Below are 12,794 nucleotides of genomic sequence, written 5' to 3'. Positions count from 1 at the left end.
ATAAAATAAAGCTCTGTTGATTTTTCAGCAGTGCATCGGAACCACTTCCTCTGCCCCAGTCAATTACAGCAAAATTAAAAGAAAAAAAAACCTGGATTTGCATGTGAGCTCTTCATTTGGTGTAGATTAGCACATCTCTACTGGATCTCTGACCTAAGTAGAATTATAACGGACTTACCAACAACAAGAGCTGGGCCAGGGTATTTTAAAGGTGATTTCATATGTGTGAGCGGAAACCTGATTCTTCCCTCTTATTCAGACTGAAAACAAGAAATGTACAACACAGCTATAGATCAGTTGTGGAATTGATTTATTTTTTCTTTTTTTCATGAAAGGAGGCTAAAGAGGCTCAGTTTTTTCAAAATTACTAACCTCTGGTGCAGTGGTGGTGCAGCCAAACACCTCCCCATCAACATCAGCGCTGCATCCAGCCTGTCAGCTTTTATTTCCAGGCTAAACATGAGGAGTAGTGAAAATGAAGAACTCCATCTGAACAAAACAGCTTGACAGGATACTTTTAACATTATCTAAAAGTGAGATGTTGATAAATAGTTAAATTCAGATGCGGCTTTTCTTATTAGTTTAAACATAAGTCAATATTTTTGTATTTTGTTGTCTCAGGGTTTCTCAAGGAGCACAGAGAATTTCATCAATGATCTTTCCACGCTCTATAGCATTATGCCTTTATACTATTATCCATCTGTATGCTTATCTATGGTGTATCTATCAGCTCTATGAAAATAACTATCAGTCACTTCACCCCAGAGCAAATATCAATAGGGAGAATGACAGTGGCTAGTTTGCACACTTGAAATGGTTTATTTGTTGCAATCCTGCACAAGATGTTTATCAGTAAGCACCAGACAGCCATGCAGAAGAAGGAGCCTTAATTCTGTCTGAGACAGCCTCTTATTGCTATTGATAGTTAGCATCAGTGTCCAGTCTGAGAAATGGAAGCGCTGCAGGCAACTTCAGTCAAGACACCCTATTGATCTACTGCTTCCTTTGCCTCCCTGAAGCTAGAGAAGAAAAATAAAATGGGGAGGAAAAGCTTGCTGTACAAGGGGCAATGCAGTGTTCTATGGCTTACCATCATTCAAAAGGGGTGTGTACGTGCATGGATATTCCTGATATTCAATGCCTCAGACAACTGTAAATCACACACACTGCTGTGATAAATACAAATGTCAATGTGTTGGAAACGTCCTTTATATAAGAGGTGTCACTAGAACTACATTTTTAACATGAAACATTTTTTGCTGCTTTTTATTTTTCATTGACTTATTGTGCTTCTGTTATATCCTGTCTAACACAATCAATCTAAAGCATAATATCTGAGAGTCCTATTCATAAATAATACATATTTGGGTCATTTTCATTTGTATTCCACAATGAAGATTTACAAGCCAGAAACAAAACAGGAAACAATGTGTGGAATGCTCTTATTCAGTGGATAAGAATATATTACTGTGATCAATTAATCTGCTTTTTTCTGCATTAGGTGGACATCTTTATGGTACATCCATAAGAGTTTATAACTTAGAAGAGACAGAACCAGCTCTGAGGCTCTAACATAAAATGCCTGTACTCAGAAAAGAGAAACTTTTCCAAAGTTTTTTTTTCCAATGGGAAATGTGTTAATTTTGGCAAACTCAATCATAGCAATACCCCATCTATCAACATACTGTGTCGCTCTGCCCTATATACTTGTCACACTGTTTATCCTAAACAAAAATTGACTCCATTACACCACAGGTAAAAGTCAAAATAATAATTCCAGGGATTTTTCTAGCGCTGTTCATCCAAGCATATTTACATTCCACTTACAAACCATGTAAATTCATTCTACAGTAGGGTAAACTGACACATAGAAAGGTCCCAGCTTCTTGGTTTTGGTTTTTGTTTGATTGTTTGTTGTGGGGTTTTGTTTGTTTGTTTTGTTTTTTTGGCAAAAGCTAGCACACTAAAATGAGTTAAAAAAACCCAACAAAACAAAACAGAAAAACAACAACAACAAAAAACCTGTATGAATATAAATCACAAGAGCAGAGCACAACAAGAAAGATGAAAGGAAAACTCACATAAGCATTGTGGTTTACCAATATTTCATGTAAGAAGACAGTCACCTGTGTAGTTGCCAGTAGAGCTGGTATTCTGATGATGGGCCTTGTCAAAGGAGCAGCAGCAACAGTCCAAGGATTTATAAAATTCTGCCTGTAAAGAAAAAAAAAAAGTCAATGTTACTTCAGGAAGGAAAGTCAGAACATGTAAGAATATTTTGGGTAACAAACTGGTGAGGAAAAGCCTGGGTGAATGGTGGGAGCAAGGACAAAGTAGTCGACGGGGGCACCTCCTCTCTTTGCCCCAAGGACTGAGAGATGCAGGCTGTGCTGTGCTCAGTGCTTTGGACAGTGGGTTGCTGTATTCCTTTCTCAGCCCTGGAAATTTACTACAAGTGCATCTCAGATAAAAAAGTGAAATGAGTTTTGCAACTATGACAGAAAAGCAATTTTATATTTCATAGGCCTTTTAAACCCCCTTTCAATAGAAAATAAAAATAACAGTAAGGGGAAAAAAAAAAAAAAAGGTTACATTTCAATTCCCGTTTTTATAGTTTGATGGTGCAGATGTTCCTGGGTCAGAGGTGAATATGTCTTCAGGTGTCAAAAGATGCAATAACCAAAGTCAAAAGTGGTCCAATCCCCAGAACTGTAACCATGTGCCAGAATCTCCCCACCTTGGAAGCTTGCTGGCAGCAATGTGCTCCAGGTGTGTTGCACTGAACAGACCTGGTAGTCGTTTTAATATTTTCCATGCTCATGTAAATAGACTCGATGCATGTTCATCAAATGTGGGAAAATCCCACAGAATTCTGTACCATCTGCTGATAGGCAAAAAGCCTGCTTTGCTGACAATTTAGTGCAAAATCAGAAAATAGAATAAAAGCAGGCGAGCAGTGGGGTTTGTTCTGCTATGTTTTTATAAATCTGAGGCTTAAGGTCATATCAAAAACCAAACAAAGTTCAAAGGTTCATCCTGTTTCAACAGCACTGTCCTTTTCAGATATATGAATATTACCTGAGCCCCATGGAGCTCTTAAATCTGCACCACGTGGCTACCACCTGGCAGCCTTGTGAAACCCCGAGCACACACATGAGTCAATGACTTCAGTAGGACACAGGGAGGGTGCAAGGACCACATTTGGGCAGTTGGATATCTGCACTGATGCCCTGGACCAGAAGCCTCAGTGAAATACCAACTGACAGCATTTCAACACTTCTGGTTGGCTGAAGTGAGAAACCCAAGCTGAAGCAAAACCTAAGAGGGTCACTGAGAAAAAACATCACCTTATTTTATTTAACACCTACTACCAAGTTTGGGTTGTTTTTTGTTTGCTTGGTTGTTTTGTTGTTGTTTTTTTTTCTTTGTATGTTTGTCAATTACAGCTGTTTAATTCAATTAATATGACAGATGCCAATCAGAGTGTCCATCTTAATTGTTTTTGTCTGTTTGAATAAGACTGTTGTACAAAAGGCAGTTATGTCTGACATCTTAGAAGCAGCTACGAAGTCAAAAGAAAGGCTGTGGTCATGCTTTTCAGCATTGGTTGATAGACACCAACCAGTTTTATAAGAGGAATTTAAGACTTCTCCTATCCTTATATTCCATGAGGAACAAGAGCTTACATTTCCATACAGATAACTGATAACCAGATCCAGGAAACAACACCACCAGAAAATAATGTCACAGACTTTTTCAAAAGAATCAGAGCATGAGATCTTGTCTCGGGAGAGAGAAGAGTTAAAAAAAAAGCTGGCAGAGGAGAAAAACATCAGAAGAAAACAAACTGACAAAGCTAATCAAATCCAGACATATGTAATCTAAAATCTCAAAGGGGATTCAAGGTAAGCTAAAAGGACACTATAGGATCAAATGCTGCTAAAGCATCCAATACAACCCGATGAGAAGACAGAACAAAATCTCTATAGAGACATGCACCAGATGCTCAGCAGGATAGGCCAGTGTATATCCACTGAGACAGACACTACTACTTTACACTGGCTTAACCCTGCCCCTAATGGACTAGAAAAGGTATTTTAACCTTGCCACCAGCATTGTATTGGGTTATAAAAGTTGAGAAAAAGATTTTGATTGTGCCTATGGTTAGTTAATTGGGAAAACAACCAGCTTCTTACCCCATTTGCCAAAAGAGACAAGTTTTATATGTTTCAGTCAGAAAAGTGTAACTCCTCCAGTGGTGTAGCTGAGAAATTTACTTTGAAAATCAGGAATCTTATTTCCAAGGTCAATCTGAGGTTTCCTGGGTTCAAACTAAAATATTTTGTGGGGCCAAAGAAATATTTACTGGGTTCTAGGGAGCAGAGAATGGATATGTAGTTTGAACATATTTCAAGTCAGCCTGGGAGGTCTCTTTGTTTTCATATCTGTCTCCTCAAGCAATTTTTTTTTTTCCTCCTGAAAAATCGGAAGTTAAAACAATGATGACATTTTTTTTGCCTGTACATTTCAACACACTTCCTGCATTGAATCAGGGAACCTTAATTATCAGCACTTTTTCCAGAATGTATTTCTTTCCAGCATATCATATGAAATGATAGAGTCAAATTCTGCCCAAGGGCTGCTATTCTTTCTGTGCTAAACTAGAAGGACTTTTTGTACTAGGCAATGTTTTGTTTTATTTGACCTTTGACAGTAGAAGTGTTGGAAGAATGACATTATATGTTGTAGGGATAGTGCTTGGTGGAGGTTGATAGGCAGTTGTAAATTAAGTGGCAACATATTACAAATGAGTTCCAGAATGAGTAGGCGATTGGATGATGTGCTACTGCATGCTGGAGATTAACATCCAAACAGAGAAACTATCACCTAGCCCAGCAATTGCAGTAAAAGGTTAAAAGAAATTATCAATCATATTAAAAAAAGGAAAGAACTTCTTATAGCTGCCAATGTAGCTTGGGGAATTAATGTGTTTGTGTCAAAAAGACTGAGAACAAGTGAAATAGGACTACGCTGATTGCCAGAATCTTATTTGCCTGGAGAGATAACATTGGACATCCAGTTTAACTAGGCAGGTGCCAAGAATCCTCTTATGAATGCTATGGAGCTGTTTTCAAACACAACAACATCCAACGACTTCCATCCTCCAGTCTCTGTGGTTTCTGAGTTGCTCATTAAAGCAGGGAAGCCTTCAGTGAGGTGTGATGGCCTGAAAATAGACAGGAGCTAAAGAATCAATGTTTTAAGTAAAACAGCAATTATAAAAAGATCTACAGCTCTTTCCATGTAATCAGGTAAATTACCAGGAGTAGCATAAAGCACCTAAATTGGAGAAAGAGTGGAGAAAGGGGGAGTGGGGGGCAAAGAAGGTCCCTTGGGTGATATCTGATAGGATGCTTACTCTGTGTAGAGGTCAAGAGGTTAAGTGAAAATGAGATGAAGGAATGATCAGATATAGTCAGATCAGAGACAGTTAAATAAAGGAACGTGCTAACCTAAGATAAATGTGAACGCCTGTGTGAGGGCGTTGGTGTAGCTGCTCTTCAGCAATCCAGGAATCAGACAGAAAGGATTCCTGGCTCCCAATCCACACCAGTCCTAGCAGAAGCTCTTCCTAGCAAAGAAATAGAAGGGAGTTCAAGACTCTTCTTTGCTGCTCCGAAGGATACTAAAGTGCTTCTAATCACATCTACATGTTTTTCAGGTCTTTTTCTGCTGCTGATGGGGTGTAAATCAACCTTAGTGAAGAGAAAGAAAATGAGGCCTGTGCCATCTGTGGTTTGGACAATGAGAAAGATACTGTTTAAACAAGATGAAAACAGAAACATTGAAAAGTACGTGAAAACTGCAAACTTTGTTGGCTAGCTAAGGTTTTCATGGGTCACATGGCTCTCGTTACAATGGGTTACCATAACAACAAACAGCTTTTGGTTGAAAGAGGTGCATAATGTAGCAAATAAATGGTTGGGACACAGTCTGTATAAAACTTCATCAAATATTCTCGTAAATCTCTGTTCTCAGCCTACTCAACAGAAATGGCCTGTGATGACAGTCAACGGCAGAAAGCTCGGAAACATTCGTACTGAGAAGTCTGGAAATGACCACAAGAATTCTGTTCAAAAATCTTTGGTAGCTTGGCCTCCAAATGCTTTTAAGAATAGCCTTACGTGTGTAAATTCCAAGACGGATGTTCAGTTTTTTTAGACAGATAATTTAGAGGTTAGTACCTTTTGTGTTTCCTCAGAAACCTGATTAACATAAGCAATTGGACCTGGCAATTAGCAGTTGGAGCTTTAACTTGTCTATTACATGTAAATAGCTGGGGAATGCCCAAAGTGGTTTTCTGAAAATAAACAAAGAAACAAACAAATTTTGGTGTTCTCAACAATTATAGTCTTACAACTCTCTAGGGAAGAAATCATGTTTTTCACAAAGTGTTTGATTAGTCACAGAATTCATTAAATCTAACTGAGTTTCCTATCTTTAAGACTAACACACATCCCACATATATTTATGTCAACCCTCAAGCTACAGTGAAAGAAGCATGAGTCTATAAATGAGGAGTTTCAAATGAAAGAGGTAGTTGAAGCATTTTGACCCTATTCAATCAAGGTCAGTTTTCCTCTGAATTATACCTGTTTCCTTGTCTAGCATTTTAGATACCTTCCAAGAGTCTAGTGACAGAGTTTATAAGTGGCATTCAACAATAAAGAAGAAAGAAAGCTGCTCACAAAACTCCTTTCCCCATGTGATAAAAAGCAGCGTTCCAAAGGAAGAGACAAAAGAATGTGTAGGTCCCAGTTGTACGTGCCTATGGGAAAAGCATGGTGAAAAGAGGCCAGCAGCTCCAGGAAAGAGGGACAGGAGGAAAGAGCACAAATCAGCTTTATGAGCCAGCAAATGATGGATGGCTAAATCCCAATTAAATGCAATACATACAATTGAGCTTGCATTGTAGAGATTATTAAAGGTTATTTTACTCTTAATTTTTTGTGGTAGGTGTTCTTACTCCCTCCTCACAGAAACCTTTGATTTTAACTTGCTAGATACTTCGATGCACTTGTCATACCCAAAAGGTGATTTCAGCTCTTGGGTGCCAAAAACCCTTCCGCTGATCAAAACACAGCTGTTAAAGGCTTGCCTGATCTATTAATGGCTGCCACAACTCTGGGCTATGTCTGTCTATACCTGTGAAAATAGATATAATTAATATAACAGATATCATATGTATATGCAAATCCAGATGGTAAAAATGACTTAGAGTAAGATAAGGTTTTCATTTGCCAAATCAAATCTGTGATTCTGTGATACGTGAATCACTTAAACATATGCAATCTGCTACTGGAGTGCTGCCTCTGCAGTGACATTAGCACACCCTTGATCTATTTTACTTTATATTAAGCTTGTTTTTTTAATGAAAGATCTTAAAACAATTTTAAAAACCTACTTTAATTAGCTTTTTTTCCAAGCTATCACCTCTCTGTGGCCTTTAAAAAGCTCTTTCCTTTATTTCCCAAGTTGTTTGGACATATGATGACATATCATGGGGCCACATAAATTACAAGGATCCTAGATTTTATAACAGTGAATGAGCAAATTTATATCCATTTTGTATAAAATACTTTCTGTGTAAGACAAGAAACAGAATATTTTCTTATAGATGACCTTTTTATCCATTACAGAAGTGCATCAGCTTTACTAACAAATAACAGAGAGGCAATATCTTCAGTCTATTTTGTGATATTAATATATTCTGTATTACAATTTTATCTTCTTTACTTTTACATTTATTTCACCTTTAATGAGTCCAAATGTCTACCCAAGAGCTCCTGACTTTAAGGATATACTTAACATCAGTATATTAACTGTCACATTCAAGCTAACAGGCTTAACTTAGATGCTTAAAGTTACACATCTGTTTGAGATCTTTGTCAAACAAGACCCAAACCCCTTGATTTTAAATAATTGACAGAAATGGAAAGTTTCACTGTAGTGACATCGGAAAGATGATAATGCTGCTTCATCACCATCCTGCAAACACTGAGATTATGGTTTTGTATTGTTTTTTGTATTTGTGATAAGTCCTTTCACTTGTAATAAAATATGCTGAACAAAAAGTAGCTTAGAAGAGATTTTGAAGTTTTGTTTTGCAATAGTTGGTCCATTTTGAATCCCTTGTTTTATTTCTTTTCATACTGTGAGGGCAAAGAATTATTGTAGCTTTCATCATGAGCTCAAGAAGAACATTCTGGAAGACCAAGATTAAGTGCATGCAGATGGGTGTAACATTAATTTTTCTTTAGGATAAAACCAACTATTAGCAAAGTAACACACACAAAAAAAAGTGTTGTTTTTTTTTTTTTTTCCTCTCCGCGTAATCTTGGGTAATTCCAAGGCTCCTCTTAGGAATCTAGATTGAACAATAGTTTATTTCACTGGTTATGGTATTTCTGACTTCTAGATGCTTTTCTTGTGAAACTAGGAGAATGTGTTTGTTTGCTTTCTTTTTGCATGCATAAGGAAGGGAGAGAAAAAAAAGTAAATTCTTTTAACAGTGAATGCCACAGGAGATAATTCCATCTGCCTGCCTGATCTAGCATTCTCAACTACATTTCTCAGTTTCTCTTGATTAATAATGCAGCTTTTCTCAGTTATATGCACAGTTTAAGTGCCAAACAGATGCCACACAAATAACGATTACAAACAACTGCTGTATGGGGTGAACAAATAATGTCAGTTAGTTGATGTGATGAAGTTTACATGACAATAATCCTTATCCTTTTATGAAGTTGTTCATTTTTAAGCCTTTCTGGTATCTTTTTAAGGTAACAATGCCACTTGATCACCTCAATAAAGATCTCAATAGAAATAAAGCAGATATACTTATGGGTACTTATGAATTAATCACATTGCTTATTTCCTGAGGAAATTTGAAAAGAATTGTCAGCTACACTTGTATACTTTAAAACTACACAATTTAAAACTACTTCTTAAAGCACTTTTAAAACTTTAGTGATAGGACAGGGAATAAACGTAGGGACATTGAAACAAAAAAAGGGTAGATTTAGATTAGATACAAGGGAGAAATTCTTTCCTTATGGGGTGGTGAGGCTTTGGAACAGCCTGCCCAGGGAAGCTGTAGATGCCTCACCTGTGGAGGCATTCAAGACCAGGTTGGATGGGACTTTGGGGAAAACGCCTTGCAAAAAAAAAAAAAAAAAAAAAAGTCACAGCCTATGGCACAGGGTTGAAATGGAACTGCTTTTAAGGTCCCCTCCAATCCAAACCATTGCATGATTGTATGAATCAAAGTGTTGGTGTGCACACTTACTTTGTTACATATTGTCAAATCAAACTCTGGTCCAGGACAGTACTTTGGCCTGTTGTTAACTCCAGGCTTATCAAACCACTGTCTCATCAAATGACATGCTTAAATAAAGCTCAAATAATGTTCAGAATAGAAATGCCTTACTGACCTGAGAGTTAAACTGAGGCACACTCTTGTTCCACTACAGATGACAGAGCTACTTGATGAAGGAATACGTAGGTGAAAATAGGTTTGCACGACACTAAAATATTTGGTGTCAGAATAGCACTTCTGAACTTGAATATCTACAAACTCAATTCTTAATGCTTCAACATTAAGTTGTTCTTCTCAGGAGTGTCATGGATATTACTGCAATACTGAACACTAGAAAACTGTTACAATTTGAAAAAAAATTATGTTTAAAATCTTAATCATATTACAACAGTGATGCTGACAGTTTTGAAGACCTTTTGTGCTTTTTTCTCTTTCCTTGCTAAGATCAACAGTTTAGCCAACTAACCACTGGTTTTGCATTTTGTCTGTGATTTTGTCCCCTTTGCAGCACATCTTGATTGTAGAGAGAAAGAAAATTCATGAATCATGCAGCACATCATCAGAAAATCTTATAGCTTCACAAAAGCAAAATCCACAGGTCCATAGAAATAAACATCAGCTCTCAACAAACTTATGACAACACATATTTACTTGCACAATACTCTCTGAGAATTGGCAGTTGCTCTTTATCCATTCTAGAATAAAATTCAGTATAAAATCTTGGTTTACCCCCCTACTTACTGCTGTGCTTTCCATTCTGCCAGCTGGGCTGTGAAAACCCCTTGCCTGCAGACAGGGAGAAGAAGCTGGAGGCAGGAATGACCCACAAGTCTTCCATACCTCATGAGCAGTGCTTCCACAGTCAGATCTTCAGTGAGAGAGATCAGTGCTTTGTTAAATTACAGACATAAAACAGGAAAAGGACTTGGGGAGTCACAAGTCAAAAGGATGAGAATTGTTTTTGTAAAACTCTTCAGAGGGTCACCAAACACAACTACCAAGTGATCAGATAGGATATTAGCTGGCCACTAAATACGCACGTGCATTTAATATTTCTTGTAACCCTTGAATTATTTTCTCAAAGCACACCCTTATCTGCTATCACTGGTCAGAGTTGGAGGTCTGGCTGTAAAAAAAGTGCTTTCGCAATGTTGTAAGGTTGTTCCTCCTGCCTGATGTTTCTCTAACAGACAGTTTGGTGCAGCTGCTAAAGCTTACAACTTTCTCATTTTCTTGCATAGTGTCTTTGCTAATTTTTAACCAATAATTGTAATAGTGCTAATGTCAGTCACTGTCATCAGGAAAACAGAGGAGGAATGTAAACAGACTTAAAATGCCCAGATGAAATAATAGCAATGCAAGTGCTCTGATCAGTTTTTGGAAGAAGGCTACAGTAGTACAGAAATGAAGAGGGTGTTACAGCTCCCTGCAATTTGGTGGCTGAGTGGAGTTACACAGCTGTCTATGCTGTTTTGGAGTACTGAAAAATGAATCAGATTGGTAATTTCTGGTGAAATAGCGAGCATTAGGTCAGAGAACAGAATCTTCTTTGCACTTCAGAAAGTCAAAAACTTGCCCAGTTATTAAATACAGTATAAAATACTGTTTTGTATTGTTTTAAGATTTTGTTTTGTTTTGTTTTCAGACTCAAATTTCAAAATATTGGACAAGTACTGAAATCCGCTTGTAAAAATCCCCAAGTCACAAGCCAGCCAGATAAAAATCTGTTCACTGCAAAAAGGGAAGGGGGCAGGGTGGGGAAAGAAAAGTTTGTTGATAAGTTTGCTATACTATTAAAACACTTAACCACAGCCTGGAGCTCAAGCTGACATTTATCTCAAGTTCCTATTTATTATAATATATGAAAAATATTCAGCAAAATTACATCTTGTTTTTGAAGGATATGCACTCCAGCATTTAAGGTGTAAGGTTTGACTGTTTGTTTAGGAAGGCAGAAATGTGAGCAGATTGAATGAATACTGGGCCAAAGAGAAAATAAAACTTTGAGACAATGCTTGGTCCCATTTAAAGTTTCTTGAGGAAATGATCATATTCCAGCTAAGCAAAAGAATACAGCCTCCAGAGAAATCACAAAGACAATTAGCAAGACAAATCCCGGACTGCTTTGTCTTGTCTAAATCTATATAAAGAAAAATGGTCTGCAACTCACTCCGAAAGTGATGGGAACCCATGCTTCAAACACATGTCTTGAAACAATGTCGGAAATCTTGTTCCTCTTTTGGCTGCGGTTACAGATGCTTTCTCCAGACAGCGTGCTCACTAGTTTCAATTGTCTGGAGTACTCAAAAATACATTTTCCCCGGAAGATCTGCATATATAACAAACATTAACTAAATCAAATGACTTTCATTTCAGGATAAATACTTTCAAGAAGTCAGTTAGTGACACTTATAGTAAATTGCTATTAATTGGTTTTTCCAATCTACTTAGGTTGTACTAATGAACACAATCACTTCTAACATATTTGTACATCGAATAAACCCTGCCTCTCCCTTTAAGCATGCAGAGGGTCCAAGATAAAATGTTCTGCTGCAAGAACACAGGGGAACCGCTTTGGGTCAAGTGAATGATCCTACTGATTTTCTGTGTCTCTGAACTCTGTTAATTCAGAAGGAACCAGGAGAGAACCTCTCTGCTCTCACTGCTGGATAGCTGCCCTGAGTGGGGCCAATTCTGTAGTTTTTTCGCCACAGAATATGTAAGTTACATAACACAGAAACTCTCAGCTCTGCAAAGCCAATGAAACCACATTTTCCTATAACTGCTACTTCCCCCTTTTGCACTTTACTCACTTGTAAGGGCTTGCTGTAAATTCAATGATAGTATCTCTACAGATGGGAACTTTTTCTTTTGCATGTGAACGTTACCCAACACCGAAACGTCTCCAGCCCTGATGGTACATCTCAGGGCATTATTAGGACAGCAGTCATGCTCAGCTCCTCTGTGGTAAGCCCAGATATGGAGCTAAAGTAAGAATTAGAATTCTGTCTGCACCATAGCCTGAAAACAATCACGCTAACTTCAGCAGTTTGAAATTGGTTACTGGAAAAGCCCTAGATACAGCAGAGCAAAGCTCCTGGTTATTTCCTTCACTAAGTTCTAAACTGAAATGAACTATAACCTTGTTACTAGAAAATTTCTGCTCTCTTTGGCATTATTTTTCATAACAGCTCTGTGTACCTAAAGAAGCACAGCAGCAGGCTACAGGACCAAGGTCTATCTGAGAAACCTGCACGCATCACAGAAAGCACATGATTCCACAACTCATTAAGTCTAATTTATGGCATATGTAATTAGGCACCTTTGAATTGAACCCAGGTCTCTAGAGATAATAACACTTAGAACTTATATAGGGCTTTTCATCTTCAAAGTGCTTTACAAACATTAACTAATT

At 37.6% G+C, this 12,794-nt stretch overlaps 1 long non-coding RNA gene across 1 annotated transcript; it reads right to left on the bottom strand.

Annotated features, from left to right (window-relative positions):
• Window positions 1-226: 226 nt before the first annotated feature.
• LOC122161901 lies at window positions 227-11,725 on the bottom strand. The gene is made up of 4 exons (XR_006169341.1): window positions 11,550-11,725; window positions 2,127-2,214; window positions 373-527; window positions 227-260 (listed from the first exon to the last, which is right to left on the bottom strand). It is a non-coding gene; the product is annotated as an uncharacterized LOC122161901 (long non-coding RNA).
• Between the last annotated feature and the right edge of the window lie 1,069 nt (window positions 11,726-12,794).

Source organism: Centrocercus urophasianus, unplaced genomic scaffold (genome assembly GCF_019232065.1).
Source record: "Centrocercus urophasianus isolate 14NV4802_14NV808 unplaced genomic scaffold, USGS_Curo_1.0 seq_2, whole genome shotgun sequence".
NCBI lineage: Eukaryota > Metazoa > Chordata > Aves > Galliformes > Phasianidae > Centrocercus > Centrocercus urophasianus.
The sequence above is the reverse complement of the archived record's forward strand: the minus strand, read 5'-3'. Positions and strand labels throughout refer to the sequence as shown.